The sequence below is a fragment of the Chelonia mydas genome, chromosome 2 (genome assembly GCF_015237465.2).
Source record: "Chelonia mydas isolate rCheMyd1 chromosome 2, rCheMyd1.pri.v2, whole genome shotgun sequence".
NCBI lineage: Eukaryota > Metazoa > Chordata > Testudines > Cheloniidae > Chelonia > Chelonia mydas.
This window is the reverse complement of record NC_057850.1, coordinates 50,079,610-50,100,188: the sequence shown is the minus strand read 5'-3', so window position 1 is coordinate 50,100,188 and position 20,579 is coordinate 50,079,610. Positions and strand designations below refer to the sequence as shown.

General features: G+C 42.8%; 1 long non-coding RNA gene across 1 annotated transcript; it reads right to left on the bottom strand.

Moving 5' to 3' along the window:
* Positions 1 to 3,851: 3,851 nt before the first annotated feature.
* Positions 3,852 to 9,308, bottom strand: LOC122464228. The gene is made up of 4 exons (XR_006288170.1): positions 9,294 to 9,308; positions 8,040 to 8,043; positions 4,412 to 4,415; positions 3,852 to 4,044 (listed from the first exon to the last, which is right to left on the bottom strand). It is a non-coding gene; the product is annotated as an uncharacterized LOC122464228 (long non-coding RNA).
* Between the last annotated feature and the right edge of the window lie 11,271 nt (positions 9,309 to 20,579).

Below are 20,579 nucleotides of genomic sequence, written 5' to 3'. Positions count from 1 at the left end.
TTTGCAGTTCATGTGAAAATACCAGTTGGTATTTTTCTGCTTCAACACAAGTTCAGAGTCCTCTTAAAGCAGTGAGGTAATAATATCAATAATTTTGATTATGATCTATGTGCTTGATACTGTAATACATTTTCGTCTGGACCACAGGCTTTTCAGCTTGCCACCCTTTTGCTATTTCCATCCTTTTCTTTTCTTATTTTTCCCAGTAGGTTTTCCAGTTTGTTTTTTTAAGATTTTGTCCCTTTCCAGCTGTAAAACTGATTGTTCACTTTTGCATGTCAGGCTCACTGCAATCGAGCATATACTGGTGTTTCATATTTCCCCTCACTTTTACTCCACCCCTGGTGAATGAGTTTCACAAATGTGTCACGTTCATTTTGTATGCGAGGAAGGACTTGACAAAGGAGAGTTTTTGTAATCCAGGTGCTTAGCATGTACAGCAACAGCTTTTTCACAGTTCATGCAAAAATACCAGCTGGTATTCTTCTGCTTCAACTCAAATCTTAAAATATTTGAGAAAATGCCACTCTTTCATACTTTCAAAGACCAAGCGCTAATTGATTCACTTGCATCTGGCATCACTAGTATATTTTTAGATTAAACTGATCTCTCAGAACAATTTTTTCAATTGACTAACACTTGGAAAATTTACGGGTTGCCATCGAATTTTCCACTGACTAAACACAAACCAAAGGGCCTAGCTGCAGAGGCTAGGAACAGCATGTCACAAAATACACAAGCCCTGGAATGTGGTTCTGTGTTGGCTTTGCATTCCTCAAGTTCAGGTTTATAAGAGGACTGCAAAGGTTCATTAGCATGCAGACTTTAAGACATATTAACCCAATTGAGAGAAATATACTACAGATATAGATTCATAGATATTAAGGTCAGAAGGGACCATTATTATCATCTAGTCTGACCTACTGCACAATGCAGGCTACAGAATCTCACGCACCCACTCCTGCAATAAACCTCTCACCTATTTCTGAGCTACTGAAGTCCTCACATCATGGTTTAAAGACTTCAAGGTGCAGAGAATCCTCCTGCAAGTGACCCGTGCCCCATGCTACAGAGGAAGGTGAAACCCCCCCAGGGCTTCTTCCTATCTGCCCTGGAGGAAAATTCCTTCCCGACCCCAAATATGGTGATCAGCTGAACCCTGAGCATGTGGGCAAGATTCGCCAGCCAGATACCCAGGAAAGAATTCTCTGTAGTAACTCAGATCCCACCCCATCTAACATCCCATATATTGCAGCTCATGGCAAGGTATAGCTACAGGCACACAAGGTGCTAGACAGTGCTGATATTACAACCAGGAATGTTAAAAAATATGCCATTAATGGTTAATAGTAATAGATGAAGTCTTGCTGAAAAATTTCTTTTATATAGTAAAAGAATATTTGCAGAATTTATTGCAAACATTTTTGGCTTTGGGAGGCAACATGACCCTGTTACTACTATATGTTTCTGACATTTATTCCATAGGAAAATGCTATTTCTCTTTTACCTCAGTAGCAGTTACTTATGGCTATATTTCCTTTCTGAAAAATAAAGATGAAATAGTAGAAGAAACCTTTTACCTAAGGGCACCTAGTTCTTATCAATTTCTGCTATTTTTTTGTCAGCGTCAGAAAATATATTGTGAAAACTGTCACCAAAAATAAATTCAGGTGGAAGGTATTTAATTTCGCTCTGCCATACTGCTGAGTTCATGTGTGTTCTGTATCAATCAGAACGGAATCAAAATTCAATAATTATAAAGCAGAAGGAAGCTAGCCTGGTTTCTGAGGTTAACTATATATTATCTGCTGAGTTTTCATTTTTTGCGTATAGTGAGAATCAAAGTGATGGATCTAAATTAAATTCCAATATGTTTTACAGTCACTACTATAATATAGGTATTGCCAAAGCAACTTTATATAACACAAAGTAAATGATATTTCTACATGGATTGTTCAGCACATTACATGGATTTTTCTTTCTGAGTGATTGTGATTGGTGAATTTCTTTGAAATGCAGCCTGGAGTGAGAGGGTATAACTCCTGTGGATTTCTTTGAGTCAGACTCAGCTATGATGTAAATGAAGGTGAAAGTTACACATCAGATATGAGTGGGTGTAAATGCAAAGTAAAAACATGGCAGGCAAGGGGACAGCACAACAGTAGCCAAATGAGAGTTGTAAAATTGAAATACGCTCTATGGACATTGCTTATTGTATCTAGAAGGCTCTTTTCATTTCCAAAGGATTCAGTTGTGCAAATGGCTGCATGCTTGCACAGGGTAATAGCGGGGTTTGAGAAATCCCTTTACTTCACTGCATAGGTTATCTGCATCACCAGAATCTGTATGAGGAAAGCAGCCACTGGTCAGGCTACTTCTCCCTTGTCTGTGCAGGGAGGACGGTAGTGGGTACTGGGTGAAGTCTTGGCTCTGCTCCTGCAATCTGCCATTTAATGTCATTGTGACGCTTTCTCAGGATGTCCAGAACTGTAAATTACCCTGCTAATCCTCTGCCTCAGCATAAAAGGGATCTGTTGGTGCTAAACTGAGTGACAACTCCTTGCCACTCCCATTTGTTAGCCAGCCCCACAGATTCCTCAGGACTCTGGCAGTCTTAACTGTGCTTTGAAGGTTAACCCTGAGTTCCTGAACTCTCCAGAACCCTAATTCAGTTCCTGAATTCTCCAGAAGCCTCTCCCTGCAGCATCCAGCCCATCGCTAGATGCTCACAGACCTTACCCAGTACTATAGGCATAGTTTGACTTCTATATTTGCAAGGGGTAGGGGTGGCTCCAGTCAAAGCAATGGGGCTGCGCATGGTGGTGGTGGTGGGGAATTCTGTGCCGGCCCACAGGGGCACCATTTGAGATTTTTTTGAAGAGGGAGGGGGAAATTTTAACCATGATTCCAGGGGCTACTTAGGCAACTGAAAACTTTTTTTTTTTTTTTGCAGATAATAACTTATGAATTATATGACAGGAGCACTGTATCTAATTCCTATATCAAGAAAGAAAAATAAATATTAGACCCACTCAGCTCTACTACCAACAGGTTCAGACATCTTGTGGCAAGTCACTTAAGGGACACTGGTTAGGTCTAAAATTGTACTGCATATTCTTTCTCAGATACTCTTAAAGTCAGAAGGGACCATCATGATAATTTAGTCTGACCTCCTGCACATTGCAGGCCACAGATCCTCACCAACCCACTCCTGAAATAGACTCCTAACCTCCGGCGGAGTTACTGAAGTCCTCAAATCATGGCTTAAGGACTTCAAGTTACAGAGAATTCACCATTTATTCTAGTTTAAAACTGTAGGTGACACGTCCCAGGCTGCAGAGAAAGCAAAAAACCATCAGGATCTCTGCCAATCTGACCTGGGGGAAAATTCCTTCCCAACCCCAAATATGGTGATCAGTTAGACCCTGAGCATGTGCGTAAGATCCACCAGGAAGATATGTGGGAAAAAATTCTCTGTGGTAACTCAGAGCCCTCCCCATCTAGTGTCCCATCTCCAGCCATTGGGGATATTTGCCCCAGGGAGTCACACACCATTGTAGGTAGTCCTGTCATACCATCCCCACCATAAACTTATCAAGCTCAGTCTTGAAGCCAGTTAGGTTTTTTGCCCCCATTGCTCCCCTTGGGAGGTTGCTCCAGATGCTTCTCTGACAGTTAGAAACCTTCACCTAATTTCAAGCCTAAATTGTTGATGGCCAGTTTATATGCATTTGTTCTGGGATCCACATTGGTGCTTAACTTAATAACTCCTCTCCCTCCCTGGTATTTGTCCCTCTGATGTATTTATAGAGAGCACTCATATCTCCCCTCAGCCTTCATTTGGTTAGGCTAAACAAGCCAAGCTCTCATAAGGTAGGTTTTCCATTCCTCAGATCATCCTAGTAGCCCTTCTCTGCACTTATTCCAGTTTGAATCCATCTTTCTTAAAGATGAGAAACCAGAATTGAACACAGTATTCCAGATGAGGTCTCAGCAGTGCCTTGTATAATGGTACTAACTCTTCCCTGTCTTTACTGGAAATACCTGGCCTGATGCAACCCATGGACTGTGTTAGCCTTTTTCACGGCTGCATGACATCGATGGTTCATAGTCATTGTGTGATCAACAAATACACCCATGTTTTTCTCCTCCTCTTGTTGTTTGCCCCTAAATGCATGACCTTGCACTTTGCACTATTAAAAATCATCCCAATTCTATTACTCCAGTTTATAAAGTCATCCAGATCTTCTTGTATGATATTCTGGTTCTCCTCCATATTGGCAATACCTCCCAACTTTGTGTCAGCTGCAAATTTTATTAGCACACTCCCACTTTTTGTGCTAAGGTCTGTAACAAAAACATTAAATAAGATTGGTCCCAAGACTGATCTCTGAGGAACTCCACTAGTAACCTCCCTCAGCCTGACAGTTCACCTTTCAGTCTGATTCACAGTAGTCTCCCCTTCAACCAGTTCCTTATCCACCTTCCAGTTCTCATATTAATCCCCATCTTCTCCCATTTAACTAGTAATTTCTCATGTGGAACTGTATCATGGTAACTTTGTTGCTACCTCTTGAATCCAACAATTGTAGAAAAATCTACAGTTACTTCCTATCATTTAGGCTACTTCCTTTTTGCAGTTCACCATGCTTGGAACAGATCATTTAACTTTAGGAAACATCCTGATAGCCCTTTCTTATCTTAATCACCTGTTAATCACTCTGTTTATAAACAAAATTCTGACTCCCTGCCTCAGGGGCCGAGCTGGGAGAAGTCTCCTGTCTCCTCTGCAGAACTCATTACACTGCACACGCAGACTCCCTGCCTGAATGAGGCTTGCAGTTTGGAGGGTGCAATGCCCCTCTCTGCCTCCCTCACCCCACCAAATTCCACCCATGCCCAGTCTGCTGTTTCTAGAGACACAGTTGGCATACCAGCTTGCTTAGGTTTACCAGAAATTCACACTCTGTTTCATATAACAGCACTGAGATATGCTTATGGTAAAAAAAGAAAAGTTTATTAACCAAGAACTGAGCTTTAAGCCAGAGTGATAACGATAGAAATTATTAGAAATAAAACAGAAGTATAACATGTTTCTCAGTGACTAACATTTAACAGGCTACAATCCTTGACTAAAGCAACCTTTCAGTGTCACACACCCACGTGGCAGGGGATCTATCATTTAAAGACAGGAAGAATGCTGACTTTGTTGCGTTCTAAATGATGGAGAACTAAACTGTTTTTTTGCTTCTCCTGTCACAGGGCTCACTCGCCACAGCAGCTCCTTCTGCTGGCTGTCACAGGGATTAGCTCTGCCAGCTGGTGAGCCCTCTACTTGTGGTACCTCTCCTGCCATTTTCCCCACCTGTAGACCTGCCTCAGTCCAAGTACTGCAGCAGCCTCTTCATGACTCGGCCCTCTGGCTGTGTCACCATCTGTTTTTTCCCTCTTCCGGGGGAAGGGGCAGCTGTGGAAAGTATTTCTGAGTTCTATAGTTCAGCCACTTCCCCAGTGACAAGTGGGAGGGACCTGAGCCCATCCACTTTTCTGGGTCCCCACTCAAGGACCTTGTAGATAGCAGCCTCCTATTGCCTCTCCTTAACTTCTCCACTAGTGATGCTTCAATTCCCTGGGCCACTTCCCCATGGCCTCAGCACCTTGTCTACCCTCTTCTCAGGGCCTCCAGCCTGCAAATCCCAGCAGCCAGCTAGGAATTCTGTCTTGCTTCCCTGGTCCCTGCCAGCAACTGCTCTGTCTAAGGTACTACCTTCCTGCAACCCCTCTAGGAACACAGTCCTCTCTCCTTGGGCTCCCTGCAGCAACTGACTTACTATGGCCCTGCAGCTCCTTTTATGTGAGCCCAGTGGACTCTGATTGGCTGTTCCATTCTGCCTCCCTTCCACTAGCTGCCTTTAAACCCTTCCTTTCCAGTGTGGGGTGAACAACCCATCACACTCCTTATATTCTCCAAAGTTTATCACCAGAGTCAGGATGAACTGGAGTTAAGACTCCAGTGTCTTCCCATACTGGTTCCACATCCTCATGTTAATTTGCTCCTCCTGTTTATCTCTGATGCAAAGGAATTGCCCATTGTCTCTGGCATTGCCATGCTCAATTTACATTGGAGACAGGGAGATAACTATCCTCCCACTTGTCTGGAAGAAAACCCGTTTCTCCCTTTGTTCGGTTAAGCATAATATGCGAAAGCATAATATGAGAAAGCATCATCTAGTGTTAATACATACATTTCACAATTATATTAATGACCACTGTGCCACCAGCTTTCATTTGATATCTCACATGATATTCTTTATAGATAAATACTGTCACAGCAACGTGTTAAGTGTAGTGAGTTTGCCAGGCCTGACACAGGCCTGTTGGCACAGAGTAGCGAACCACCAATGGGCCTATGTAACAGCCATTTAGTGCTGATTACTTCCCTCCACAGCAAGGGGGAAGCAGGAGTGAGACTGTGACTCTCAGAGTTATAATTTGATTCCTGCTGAGTTCTTGGGGTAGCAAAGGTATTCACTGCCCCGACTCAGGCTCAATTGAAATGTGCCAATCCACTCTCAAAAGGATTACTGAGGTTTTGTAATGATAATCAAAAAGTTTCAGTTAGCAAGAATTTAGTTATGTCAGAATCCACGAAGGGAAGGCAGATGTTTTATAGCTTTCACTACACCATAAAGAAAGACATCTGAGGAAGGACTCAATTAAATATGCAGTATATCAAGTGGTGTATGTAATGTTAATCTAAGTGAGTAAATCAGATCAGCATAAATAACTATATAGGGCACACTGTACAAGAAGATATCACATAAAATTAAATGGAAATGAGAAAGCACATCATCTTTCAGGCACTGAATAATAATCATGCAAAATGGACTGTGCAAAGACAGGCTATTTAAGCAAAAAATAAAGCAATCATTATAAAAACACCACACACACCAACACAAAAACAACAAAACCTCAACATAATTCCACTTTTTCCATCCAGAACATCTTAATTTTTCATTAATGTTTCAGAATAGCAGCCATGTTAGTCTGTATTCGCAAAAAGAAAAGGAGTACTTGTGGCACCTTAGAGACTAACAAATTTATTTGAGCATAAGCTTTCGTGAGCTACAGCTCACTTCATTGGATGCATTCAGTGGAAAAATTTTTATGTTGCATAAAACTTTTCTGCCATTCCTTCCATATCAATAAAAACTTGAATCTCTAAAGCCAGTGGGATATTTGTATGTGTAACTGTATCTGAGCTTTTTCCTGTAACCACCTCCTTTTATATCTGTAATACACAGAAATCTTCTTTTGAAAAAATGTCAGAATCAATCTTTTCAAATTTGTATGTCATCTTACTTGCTTTGATTAAAGTGAATTTAAAAATTACATTGGAAAATTGGTTGACAACCAAGCTGAGTCCCCAGTGGACTTTAAATACTCCCTGGAGCACTGTAAAACTCAAGCATAACCTTGTGTTGTCATCCATTTGGATCTAATTAGATGTGACAGTATCAAAGCCTTTAACTTAGTCAACAGAACCGATCTGAAGAGCAACACAAAAACCAGGAAACCACCAATTCTGTATTTTCCTGAAGATACTAGTAGAAACTCAAGATGGTTTGACTACAAGGACCATATCCTAAAGTGTTGCTGATCTGCCTGAGGACTGTTGTAACTTATGCTCAGTCCCAAGGAAACAAAATAGCAGCAGAGATTGGGCATGGCACAGGGGCACCTTAGCTATGCTCCTCCCATAGATCTAGCTTCTTGCTTCTATGATAGGACTAGAGCCACTACACTGGCTCTAACTACAGAGAAACACCCTCTCACTGGGGTGATACAAAATATTGCCCTGTCTCTAGCATTCGTTTTATGGGAGGAGGACTATTGAGAATGTTGTGGCAAGAGAACTCTGGTAATGATAATATCAGACTTAGGTGTTGTAATAATAAAAGACATTGCTAGAAGCCAGGTATTTCAGGGGAGAAAAAAGACAGGAAGAATGGATATTGTAGTTGATTGGATGAAGGTACTGTCCTGAAAACACCAATAAAATTACCACAGTTACCTAACATGTATAGAGTCCATCTCTCTTAAAATGCAAGACTAGTTCAGTAGAGTTACCCCCAAATCTAAAACATATTCTGAAAATTCATATTCCCCTTTACTGGCTGATCCCCAGAAGATATGAGTCTTCTGTGACTGCAAGCTAAAGGACTTATTCCTTTAGATCAAATGGCAGAGGTTCATGTTTTTAGTGTTGGACAACCCAATCTCCATTGACTATCCATGACAGCATTTTTTCCACATGCCTGCCATTTGCAGGGGTCAATAGTGCAAACCATTGAAAAAACATGGCATGGTCAAAAATAACCACATTAGTCTGAAATGTAGTCACGTTCCATGACTCATTTCTGTTTGAAGTGCAGTCTTCTTTTTCTGCTTCTTGTAATTATTATTTTAAACAATGGTAGGTAATTCCTTCACAGAACAGTTGTACCAAGCATGAAGGAAAGGTATATCATTGTTGGCTGGATTTATTCTGAGAGGATTATCCACACTACAGGAATACTGTTAGCAGAGTGGTGATGCTTATTGGGATGGGGCAGAAGGGAGTGTTTATCAGTTAACTAAAGAATTTCCAACTATCACAAATGTATGTCTTTAAAAGCATGTTTAAAATAAAAAAATACTTAAAAAAGAAGGGAGCTATATAAATTCCTATGACAATATGATGTTATAATTGTAATGTTTTTCATATATCATAAATTGCTATATACTGCTACTTAGGGATGCAGAGAACTGATTCAGAAACTACAAGAGCAGGGCTCAAATTGACATGGTAAGCAGCAGTATAATGTCCAACCCCTCTCTGAAGCAGTTATTTTATTCTCCAGCATCTTGTTTTTCATTTTTTTTTAAATAAGCAAGTCTGTAACTGTTATGTTTGGAAGAAAAAAACTCAGGAATGTGAACTGAGTGTTAACAGATGCAGAGACGTCCATCTGTGGCCAAGTCTACACTAGAAAAGTTTTGTTAGTATAGCTATATGGGCAAACCCTTCTAACGCAGACACAGCTTACACTAGTTAAGCAAAAGAGTGCTATTAACACAAGAATCCTCTCAAGGGGGATTAAAAGTAATACAATATCCCGTGCATGTTTTGAAAAGTAATCAACTGTTGCAAGCATGCCTGATGGGTAAAAAGTTCTTGTCACCTGTTTCCATCCTCAGAAGTTCTTTTGAAGATGTATCCATATAATAGTTATTGCAGAGCCCTCAGCCACATGTATCTTAGGGCTTTATACTTCCACCCATAACTGTAGCAACTGAGCATATTTCCCCTACTATTCCAGATGGTTGTTCGTCGTTCAAAGAAATTATTTAGGGAGGCTCCTTTTTCCCCCCCCCAAATGTTTGCTGACCCTTGTTTTAACTGGTCTCCTGAAACCAGCTTTTTGAAGCAAGATGGCTCCCATTTCTCAGAAGGTCTTGTCTATATTGGGAAAATGCATGTTATAAAGTGTGTTGGCTGGTCGTGATTAATATGTGTTTTCTATTATGATACATTTTCCCATTGAGGCAAGTCCTAAATACATATTATTTATATTCTATATTAATACAACTTGACTGAGTAATGTTATTATTTAATATTAATGTTACTGTAATGCCCAGGGACCGTAGTCAGAATTGAGGCCCCATCGTGTTAGGTGCCATACAAGCAAAGGCCTACCACATGAGCTCAGGTGTTCTCTCATGTGAAGCCAGAAGCAGAAGTGGAGCCACAGAGGTGTCAAACCCCATTCTTATAATTTTCAAATGCTAACCTTGCAGCCCATTTGAAAAGTAGAGATTGGAGGTCTCTCAGATGAGGGGTAATCCACCAAGTATGAGTATGCAGTGGATAATAATGTGTGAAGTGTAGTCGGAGAACATCCTTAATTTGGAGGAAACCTATCTCGTCTCAGATTGGATATTTTTCATTCAGTTAATTAGAATACTGTAGATTCTTTATTGTTAATTATTTATGCTTTCCATTTGTTGTAGATACTACATTTTGATGACTATTGAAATTAGATTGTTGATGTTTGGAGCATAATTTGTGTCTAATAAACAATTAATCCTCATGATATTATAACCAGTATGGATACATCTTGTGATATGATGCACTCATGCTGTGCTGTTTCTATAGGGAGACATTTTTTTCTTTTCTGTGTATTCCTGGAAATGAAAAAAGAATGACACCAAAGTAAATAATTTTATGGCTGATTTCACTCAAACAACTCCTCTTGAGTCTGCTGATAGTTTGAAAATAACTTAATAAAAAAACAGAAGGGGAGATATTTACTAGAATAAACAATAAAAACCAAGGTGAACAGAAATCCTGAAAGATTAATCTACTGCAGTATATAGAGCTTCATAGGATCCCTTTGAATTAGACCTCCCTTAAACTACTGCAGCACAATGTGGACTCCAGAGTGCAGTTTACAATTGGTAGAAATTGTTTTTCTATAAAGCACCTTATAGCATTTGCTTTGGTTAATCAGAGTCAATTATCAAATGTAACAAACCATAGCTGCATACTCACAGAAATCAGTCTTCACTGAGGGTCAGACCTTTAGCACCTAGACATCTGAAGTCCACAGGAGTGCTGGTCCTATTTGCAGTGCTCTTTTTAACAAACCATTGCTACATACATATATTGTAGGTCATCAAGAGTCTGCTTTATCTCAAGGTTACCCTGGACCCAAATCCTAGAACCAAACATCCCTGACCTTTTAGGGTTTCAAAATACAAGCTGTCGATCTCAGTTCTCCAAATAACCATGGGATGGACTGACAAGGCGGATTTAGGCATTGCAGTGCTCAGTATTGCATCGCCTAACTTGTAGTGCCCTGCTACTTAGTGGAATTTACAACCCTGAGTTAGGTGCACAGGCTGCCTATACAGTTCATGGGTAGAGTTAGATGTCTATAAAAGAAATCAATAGATGCCAGCACACTGAACAGACTAAGGAGAAGGGTGTGGCCTAAATTCTGCCACAGAGGGTTTGATCACGCCTCAGGCTATGGCTACACTACGAAATTAGGTTGAATTTATAGAAGACGGTTTTTTAGAAAGAGTTTTTATACAGTCAATTGTGTGTGTCCTCGCACAAATGCTCTAAGTGCATTTAGTTGGCGGAGTGCGTCCACAGTACCGAGGCAACTGTCGACTTCGAGAGCGTTGCACTGTGGGTCGCTATCCCACAGTTCCCACAGTCTCTGCCGTCCATTTGAATTCTGGGTAGAAATCCCAATGCCTGATGGGGCAAAAACATTGTCGCGGGTGTTCTAGGTACATATTGTCAGGCCCCCCATTTCCTCCCTCCCTCCGTGAAAGCAATGGCAGACAATCGTTTCGCACCTTTTTTCCTGGGTTACCCGTGCAGACGCAATACCACGGCAAGCATGGAACCCACTCAGCTCACCATCACCAGCACCATATGTCTCCTGGGTGCTGGCAGACGCGGTACTGCATTGCTACACAGCAGCAGCTCATTGCCTTTTGACAACAGACGGTGCAGTATGACTGATAGCCATCGTCGTCGTACTCCTGGGTGCTCTTTTAGCCCACCCTCGGTGAGGTCGGTCAGGGCGCCTGGGCAGACACGGGAATGACTCAGCTAGGTCATTTCCCTTTTTAAGTTTCATCTCATGGAGATTCAGTCCTGCCGGCAGTTGTACTGCACCGTCTTCTGCTGAGCACCCAGGAGATGATGATGGCTAGTAGTTGTACTGCACCGTCTCCTGCCAGCCTAAGATGTATAAAGATAGATGAAGTGGATCAAAACAAGAAATAGACCAGATTTGTTTTGTATTCATTTGTATTCATTTTCTCCCCTCTCCCTCCCTCTCTCCCTCCCTCCATGAAATCAACGGCCTACTAAACCCAAGGTTTTGAGTTCTATCCTTGAGGGGGCCATTCTGTTCCTCCTTGATGCAAAGCCAACCCCTTTGTTGATTTTAATTCCCTGTAAGCCAACCCTGTAAGCCATGTTGTCAGTCGCCCCTCCCTCCATCAGACCAATGGCAGACAATGGTTTCGCGCCTTTTTTCAGCACAGACACCATAGCACTGGGAACATGGAGCCCACTCAGATCACCGCAGCAATTATGAGCACTATAAACACCACGCGCATTATCAAACAGGATATGCAGAACCATAACCTGCAACAAAAGCGAAACCAGGTGAGGAGAAGGCGACTGCAGCACGGTGATGAGAGTGATAAGGACATGGACATAGACTTCTCACAAAGTACGGGCCCCTGCAATGTGCACATCATGGTGTCAGTTGGGCAGGTTCATGGCATGGAACGCCGATTCTGGGCCTGAGAAACCCGACTGGTGGGACTGCAGAGTGTTGCAGGTTTGGGACGATTCCCAGTGGCTGCGAAACTTTCGCATGTGTAAGGGCACTTTCATGGAACTTTGTGACATGCGTTCCCATGCCCTGAAGCAGAAGAATACCAAGATGAGACCAGCCCGCACAGTTGAGAAGTGAGTGGCAATAGCTCTGTGGAAGCTTGCAGTGCCAGACAGCTACCGGTCAGTCGGGAATCAATTTGGAGTGGGCAAATCTACTGTGGGGGCTGCTGTGATGCAAGTAGCCAATGCAATCACTGAGCTGCTGATATCAAGGGTCGTGACTCTGGGAAATGTGCAGGTCATAGTGGATGGCTTTCCTGCAATGGGATTCCCTAACTGTGGTGGGGCGATAGACGGAAGTCATATCCCTATCTTGGCGCCGGAGCACCAAGGCAGCGAGTACATAAACCGCAAGGGGTACTTTTCAATAGTGCTGCAAGCGCTGGTGGATCACAATGGACGTTTCACCAACATCAACGTGGGATGGCCGGGAAAGGTACATGACGCTCGCATCTATAGGAACTCTGGTCTGTTTCAACAGCTGTAGCAAGAGACTTACTTTCCAGACCAGAAAATAACTGTTGGGGATGTTGAAATGCCTATAGTTATCCTTGGGGACCCAGCCTACCCCTTAATGCCCTGGCTCATGAAGCCGTACACAGGCAGCCTGGACAGTAGTCAGGAGCTGTTCGTTCTGCACTTGCTCAGCCTATAGTTGGTGGTAGAATGTGCATTTGGGCATTTAAAAGTGCGCTGGTGCAGTTTACTGAGTCGTTTAGACCTCAGCAAAACCAATATTCCCATTGTTATTACTGCTTGCTGTGCGCTCCACAATATCTGTGAGAGTAAAGGGGAGATGTTTATGGCAGGTGGGAGGTTGAGGCAAATCTCCTGGCCACTGATTATGTGCAGCCAGACACCAGGGCAGTTAGAAGAGTACAGGAGGGCGCGGTGCGCATCAGAGAAGCTTTGAAAACCAGTTTCATGACTGGCCAGGCTACGGAGTGAAAGTTCTGTTTGTTTCTCCTTGATGGAAACCCCCGCACCGTGGGTTCACTCTACTTTCCTGTAAGCTAAGCACCCTCCCCTCCCCCCTTCGATCACCGCTTGCAGAAGCAATAAAGTCATTGTTGCTTCACATTCATGCATTCTTTATTTATTCATCACACAAATAGGGGGATAACTGCCAAGGTAAGCTGGGAGGGGTGGTGGCGGAGGGAAGGACAAGGCCACACAGCACTTTAAAAGTTTAAAACTTTAAAACTTATTGAATGCCAGCCTTCTGTTGCCTGGACAATCCTCTGGGGTGGAGTGGCTGGAGGCCCCCCCACTGCATTCTTGGAAGTCTGGGTGAGGAGGCTATGGAACTTGGGGAGGAGGGTGGTTGGTTACACAGGGGCTGTAGCGGCAGTCTGTTCTCCTGCTGCCTTTCCTGCAGCTCAACCATACAGTGAAGTATATGAGTTTGATCCTCCAGCAGCCTGAGCATTGACTCCTGCCTTCTTTCAGCAAGCTGACGCCACCTACCATCTTCAGCCTGCCACCTCTCCTCGCGGTCATATTGTGGTTTCCTACACTCTGAGATTGTCTGCCTCCATGTATTTTGCTGTGCTCTGTCAGTGTGGGAGGACAGCATGAGGTCAGAGAACATTTCATCGCGAGTGTGTTTTTTTCGCCTTCTAATCTTCGCTAGCCTCTGGGAAGGAGAAACATATGCAGCTGGTGGAGGGGAAAAAAGGGAGAGTGGTAGTTAAAAAGACACATTTTATAGAACAATGGATACACTCTTTCATGGTAAACCTTGCTGTTAACATTACATAGCACATGTGCTTTCATTACAAGGTCTCATTTTGCCTCTTATTGAGGGTATGATGGTTTGGTGTGAGAGATCACTCACGCAGGGCTGGGCAGTAGAATTCGGCTTGCAGGCAGCCATGGTAAGCCACAGTCCTTTGGCTTCTTTAACCTTCATAACATGTGGGAATGGTTTCAAACAGCAGCGCCCTCATTTCCCATTTGAAGTAGCGGTTGGGTTGGCCATTTAAAATGGGTTGGCAATTTAAAAGGAGGGGCTGCGGTTTCTGGGTTAACGTGCAGTAGAAACCCAACTACCCCCCCAACCCCCCCCGCACACACACACCCCCCCAGTTCTCTGGGATGATGGCTTCACCCCTCCCCCACTGCGTGGCTAATAGCGGGGAAGATTTCTGTTCAGCCACAGGCAAACAGCCCAGCAGGAACGGGCACCTCTGAATGTCCGCTTACTAAAACCATCCTATTTCAACCAGGTGACCATGAATGATATCACTCTCCTGAGGGTAACACAGAGATAAAGAACAGATGTTGTTTGAATGCCAGCAAACACCGGGACCATACGCTGCAATGCTTTGTTCTGCAATGATTCCCGACTATGTGCTACTGGCCTGGTGTGGTAAAGTGTCCTACATTGGAGGATGGAATAAGGCTGCCCTCCCCAGAAACCTTTTGCAAAGGCTTTGGGAGTGCATCCAGGAGAGCTTTATGGAGATGTCCCTGGAGGATTTCCGCTCCATCCCCAGACACGTTAACAAACTTTTCCAGTAGCTGTACTGGCCGCAAATGCCAGGGCAAATTAATCATTAAACACGCTTGCTTTTAAACCATGTATAATATTTACAAAGGTACACTCACCAGAGGTCCCTTCTCCGCCTTCATGGTCCGGGAGCCCGCCTTGGATGGGTTCGGGGGTACTGGCTCCAGATCCAGGGTGATAAACAGATCCTGGCTGTTGGGGAAACTGGTTTCTCCGCTTCCTTCCTGTGAGCTATCTACAGCCTCCTCCTCCTCCTCCTCATCTTCCTCACCCCCAAAACCCGCTTCCGTGTTGCCTCCCACTCCTTGGATGGAGTCAAAGCACATGGTTGGGGTAGTGGTGGCTGCACCCCTTAGAATGGCATGCAGTTCATCATAGAAGCAGCATGTCTTGGGTCTGAACTGGAGCGGCCATTTGCCTCTCTGGTTTTTTGGTAGGCTTGCCTGAGCTCCTTAATTTTCACGCGGCACTGCTGCGGGTCCCTGTTATAGCCTCTGTCCTTCATGCCATTGGAGATTTTTTCAAATAATTTTGGCATTTTGTCTTTTCAAACGGAGTTCTGCCAGCACGGATTCGTCTCCCCATACAGCGATCAGATCCCGTACCTCCCATTTGGTCTATGCTGGAGCTCTTCAGCAATTCTGGTACTGCATGGTCTCCTGTGATGATGGGCTCTGTATGGTGACCTGTGCAGGTGAGCTCGCCATGCTGGCCAAACAGGAAATGAGATTCAAAAGTTCGCAGGCCTTTTCCTGTATACCTGGCCAATGCATCTGATTTGAGAGTGCTGTCCAGAGCAGTCACAATTGAGCACTCTGGGATAGCTCCCGGAGGCCAATACCATCGAATTGCGTCCACAGTACCTCAAATTCGACCCGGCAAGGCTGATTTCAGCGCTAATCCCCTTGTCGGGGGTGGAGTAAAAAAATCAATTTTAAGAGCCCTTTAAGTTGAAAAAAAGGGCTTCGTCGTGTGGACAGGTGCAGGGTTAAATCGAGGTAACGCTGCTAAATTCGACCTAAACTCGTAGTGTAGACTAGGCCTTGGAGAGGATTGCCTGACTAGATAGGTTACTCAGAGGAAACAGAAGAGCTGCCTTCTTTGAATTGTATGTTGTATTTTTGAGGTTACTGCTTGTGATACTTCAGGGAGGGAAAGCAGCTAGATACTTTAGCCAAGTGGGTGTCAATCTGAGTTAAACTAACACCCAAAGATGGTGACTTGTGGTCAAGTCTAGGTTTCCAGTGAACTCTTCTGCATCATCAACCCTGGGCCCTGCTGTATCCAAACTCCAAATCTAAATGTCCCCAACTCTTGGGGAGTTCAAAATCTAGTGGCTTAGGGCAAATCTCTTATTTTAATGCAAACTGAGACAGTCATGAGTTCCTTCCAGAATGAGCTGCGTATTTACTACTTGGGACCAAGAGAGCAACATCATTCATTCTCACTTTAGATGTAGGCTGAAAAAGAACAGTGCTCTTTCCGTGCTCTGTGTGTCTGCTATGTGCATGTTTAAAATGAAGTACTGGCATAGCTACTTTAAATCACTCTATTTGTAAACAACATTTTTTCAGACCTGTCATAGGCATTCGTCTGTATGGAGAACTAGGAGCTCAATTCTGAAAAGCCGAAATAGACACTTAGGCACCCAAATACACGCAAGAAGAGGAACGATTATTTTATTAATGGATATTCTATAGAGCTCATTGAAGTGGTAACTGAACACCTCACAGCATTAATGAATTTATCATAGCACCCTTGTGAGGTTCGGGAGTTTTCTTCTCTCCATTTTACAAATTGAAAACTGAGGCAAAGGACAATCAAGTGACTTGGCCAAAGTTAAAGAGGAAATCTGTGGCAGACGAGAAGCAAAACCAGATTAGAGTTTCACTCCAGTGCCTTAACCGTAAGACCATCCTTCCTTCCATCCACCAGAGACCCATCAATCATTTTACAGTGTCTATGAGTGAGAAGATTTCAAAAGAGCAGTTAGTGAACTAAAGGAAGTCCTACACAGTGCTGTTCAGCTGGCTGTGAGGTAGGCCTTTTAAGGCAAAATGGGAGGGAATTTGTTATTTATTATTTGTATTGTGGTAGCGATTAGAGCTAGGTGCTGTCCATAAATATAACAAAGATGGTTTAGGGAATATTAGGACTCTATTTGGGGAAGAAAGCTAGAGGAGCTGTTATTATTGTAAATTTTTTTACCTTGATTTTTAAATTTATTTTGCTCTCATAATCCTCCAAACTTTCCTCTACACTCAGGCTTTCACTTCTGTGTGTGATCAAATAGGTAGGGATCAGACTGAGAATTTGGGATGCTGCAGTAAACTGTAGGGAAAAGGGAATATCATGTAGCAAGCTGTGTGCAAAAATATGCAGGAGCTTCATTTTCTGAGTGGAAAGCAACGTGTTCCCTGTTGAAAATTGATTTTCCCTTGCAGACAAATCTACAAAAGTGCATCAGGAAAAAATAAAGCACCCCCACCCCCCAAAAGTCCCCATAACCACTCCTTTATTGAATTACATTTTGCTGCTTTTACTTTATATAAGAAGTTTTGAAAATTTAATTTGAAAAACGCTATTAAGGGAGTGCATTTTTAAAAGTGCAGAGAAGGCAAAAACAAGTAAAGTTATAAGACTACAAAAGACTTAAAGTCATCCTAGCCCATTAGATATGGCTCAGCAACATGCATTGTGTTAATTCAACAACATACAGTTTTTAAACTCTATTATGAAGGACTGATTGATAGATTAAATAGGAGCATCTCATTGTTGTACATGAAAAGAATGTCCTCCCTGCAAGCCAAGGACAGAGAGGAATAGGAAGGACTAGACTGGGTTTAATTTTCCAATGCTTACTCCAGGAATAAATTGTTTTCAGGGAACAAATAAGAACAACACAGCTCCATAATCTATGACCTACAAAATGTCTTGCTTTGAGTATAATTGCCACCTACTTGCAGTCGTCTAAGGAGATAATAAAAGCATTAATGCAAAATGATACATGGCAAACTTAACCATTTTTACTTTCTTCCTTCTTTACACCTAATTTATAGCTGTAAGGGAGCTTTATTATCTCCTCTTTAGATAAGGAGATAGTTCTATTTTCAAAATGCTACTGTTCATTTCATTTCCTTGCTATAAGAGAAATAATGAGATGCATTTATAATATAATGAAAGAAGAAAATTCGGATGCTATGAAAGAATATGCACATTTAATTTTATAAGCCTATTTCCACCTTAGAAAAAAATACTCTCTGAAGTCGAAATATTCAATTTGTAATGTGGATCATGAGTCAATTGGGATGGGATGCTGTCTGCAATTCAGGTAGTTGGGATAAATGCCTTCATTTCATTTGATTTTATGGGCTTCCAGCTCTCACACTGCAGGCTGCTGATGTACACTGCTTATCAAATTAAAAATGCTTCCTTGGACAGTGAGGAAAGCAAAAGAAAACAGCTTTCTCTCAGTTTTTACAAAGCATCTGCATACAAAAGAAAAAGACTACCTCAGTGAGAATTAAAGGTGTTGTCTTATGCAATAGCACTATCCCTGTAAAAAGGCAAGAGATGGTGGGAATGTTTTCAAAGGGGGATTCGCTCATTACGGTATTTGTATCAGTTGATAAGGAACAGATCAGTTAAATCAGGATTTTAAAAAGCTTATTGACTATGGGTGTGTGCTGGCATTGAGCATGTAATTTGCAGCAAATAGTCAATTCTATGAACTTTGCCTCTTTTTCCATTCCCAGTAAACAGTCTGAATGAGCTCTCCCCTTACATCTAGTGGTGAGTTGTGGAAAAGGACTTCAGGAGCCGATCTCATTTGCATGAACATACCCATCCTGCCTAGGTGCTCAGTATGATGGGATTGCTTGCCCAAATGATCACTTGTGGCTGGTGTTGGCTCCCAGTCTACTTGTTATTGGGGCAGGAGTAATAAAGGGTTGTTATCCTAGTTGTGTGAACTGAGGGCAGCAGAACTGTACCTGGCATACCCTGGTGGAGGGACTCACCCTCCACTGAATGACACTCGCTAGGCAGGGGGCATGGGTTTTGAAGCCCAGTGAGTGGAGAGGTAAGTAGGGGATCATTTGAGCTTGGTGCTGTTTCTGCTTATGTAGTCTAGATACTATTTGACCTTTTTTCTCTCCATGGTACACTAAAAGAGCTAATTTAGACTCAATTGAGCGCTGTGTTACTTGTTGCAGAGCTGAAATCACTGAGACCTACTTTAGGATAGTGTCTCTATGTGAGAAATTTCCCAGTGTGCACTAGATGTGAGGCTCCTCCACTAACAGCTGAAATCACTGGGAGCTGTGTTAAGTGTGGGGCCCTGAAGGCATCTTGGTGAGTGGCTAGCCAGGTGGCTGGTGGAGAGGGCCAGAGCAGAGCCTGGAAGAGAGGCTTGGCAACTGGCTGTTGGGATGATGAGTGAGTGCTTGAGCAGCAGAGTGTGTAAGGTGCCTCCTTACCCCCCCCCCCCCTTCCACCCAGGGTGGGAAGTGAACTCTGCGGATCAACCTCTGAACTCTGGGGCTGCACTGGCCAAGGACAGCAACTGTGAGTAGGGCACAGAGAAGGGATGGGCATGTTAAAGGGACTTTTGGGTTGCTGGACTCAAGAACCTGAGGGGAAAAGGACACTGCCCAACTTACTTGGGGGTGGGTGTTTTGCTCATGGTTTATGTTTATGAACCCTAATTGTGGTGTTTTCCCAAATTAATGCTGAGTTACTTCCCTCCTTTTATTAAAAGATTTTGCTACACTCAGACTCTGTGGCTGCCAGAGGGGAAGTATTGCCTCTTAGAGGCGCCCAGGGGGTGGTGTAAAATTGTCCCAGGTCACCGGGATGGGGCTTGAGCTGGTTTTGTGTTGTATTGTTGAAAAGGAACCCCTAGATACTGAACCCGACCCTTGTTGCTGCTGGTTCCACCTGGCAGAAGGGTTACATCAGAATATCCATGATGAGACCAAATTTCTTGGACAGATTTGTTTTTAGAATTATAAGATAAATTTCATTGCATTTTTTATTTGTACTATATAAATGGATCAAAAATGCTGCAGGTGTTTGACATATTCTAGATTAGACATAAGAGCTGTGATGTTCAATTGTGATTGGCCACATAAGCCACATTGCATTTTTTCTGTTTTCCGAGTGACTCTTGTAACCAGGAGGAGGTGGTTGAAAATGCCACTGGGACTTTGAATCTCTCAGGGTGAGAAAGCTGTTTAGCCAAGATATCACATAAACAGGAGTAGGGAATTTTATAAAATGCTAAACCTTTTCCACTGCTGGGCCACCTAGATGTGGCCCTAGGCAATTCCATTAACCAAGCTGCAACCCGAAAAACAGTTCAGGCCTGCTTTGTTTTCAGGCTTTAGATAAAAGTTCATAGTGACCACTTTGTACAAATCATATAGTTCAGCTATCTGTAGTTAAAACTCTGCCACATGACATTAAAAGACAGTTTATATTCCGAGAGTGATGCCATTATAGAAGTCAATGTTAATATCGTAGATAATATTTTCTGCAGTTCTTTGAAGATATGCTCATGTACATACTAGGTATCAGCACACCATTTCTGAATGA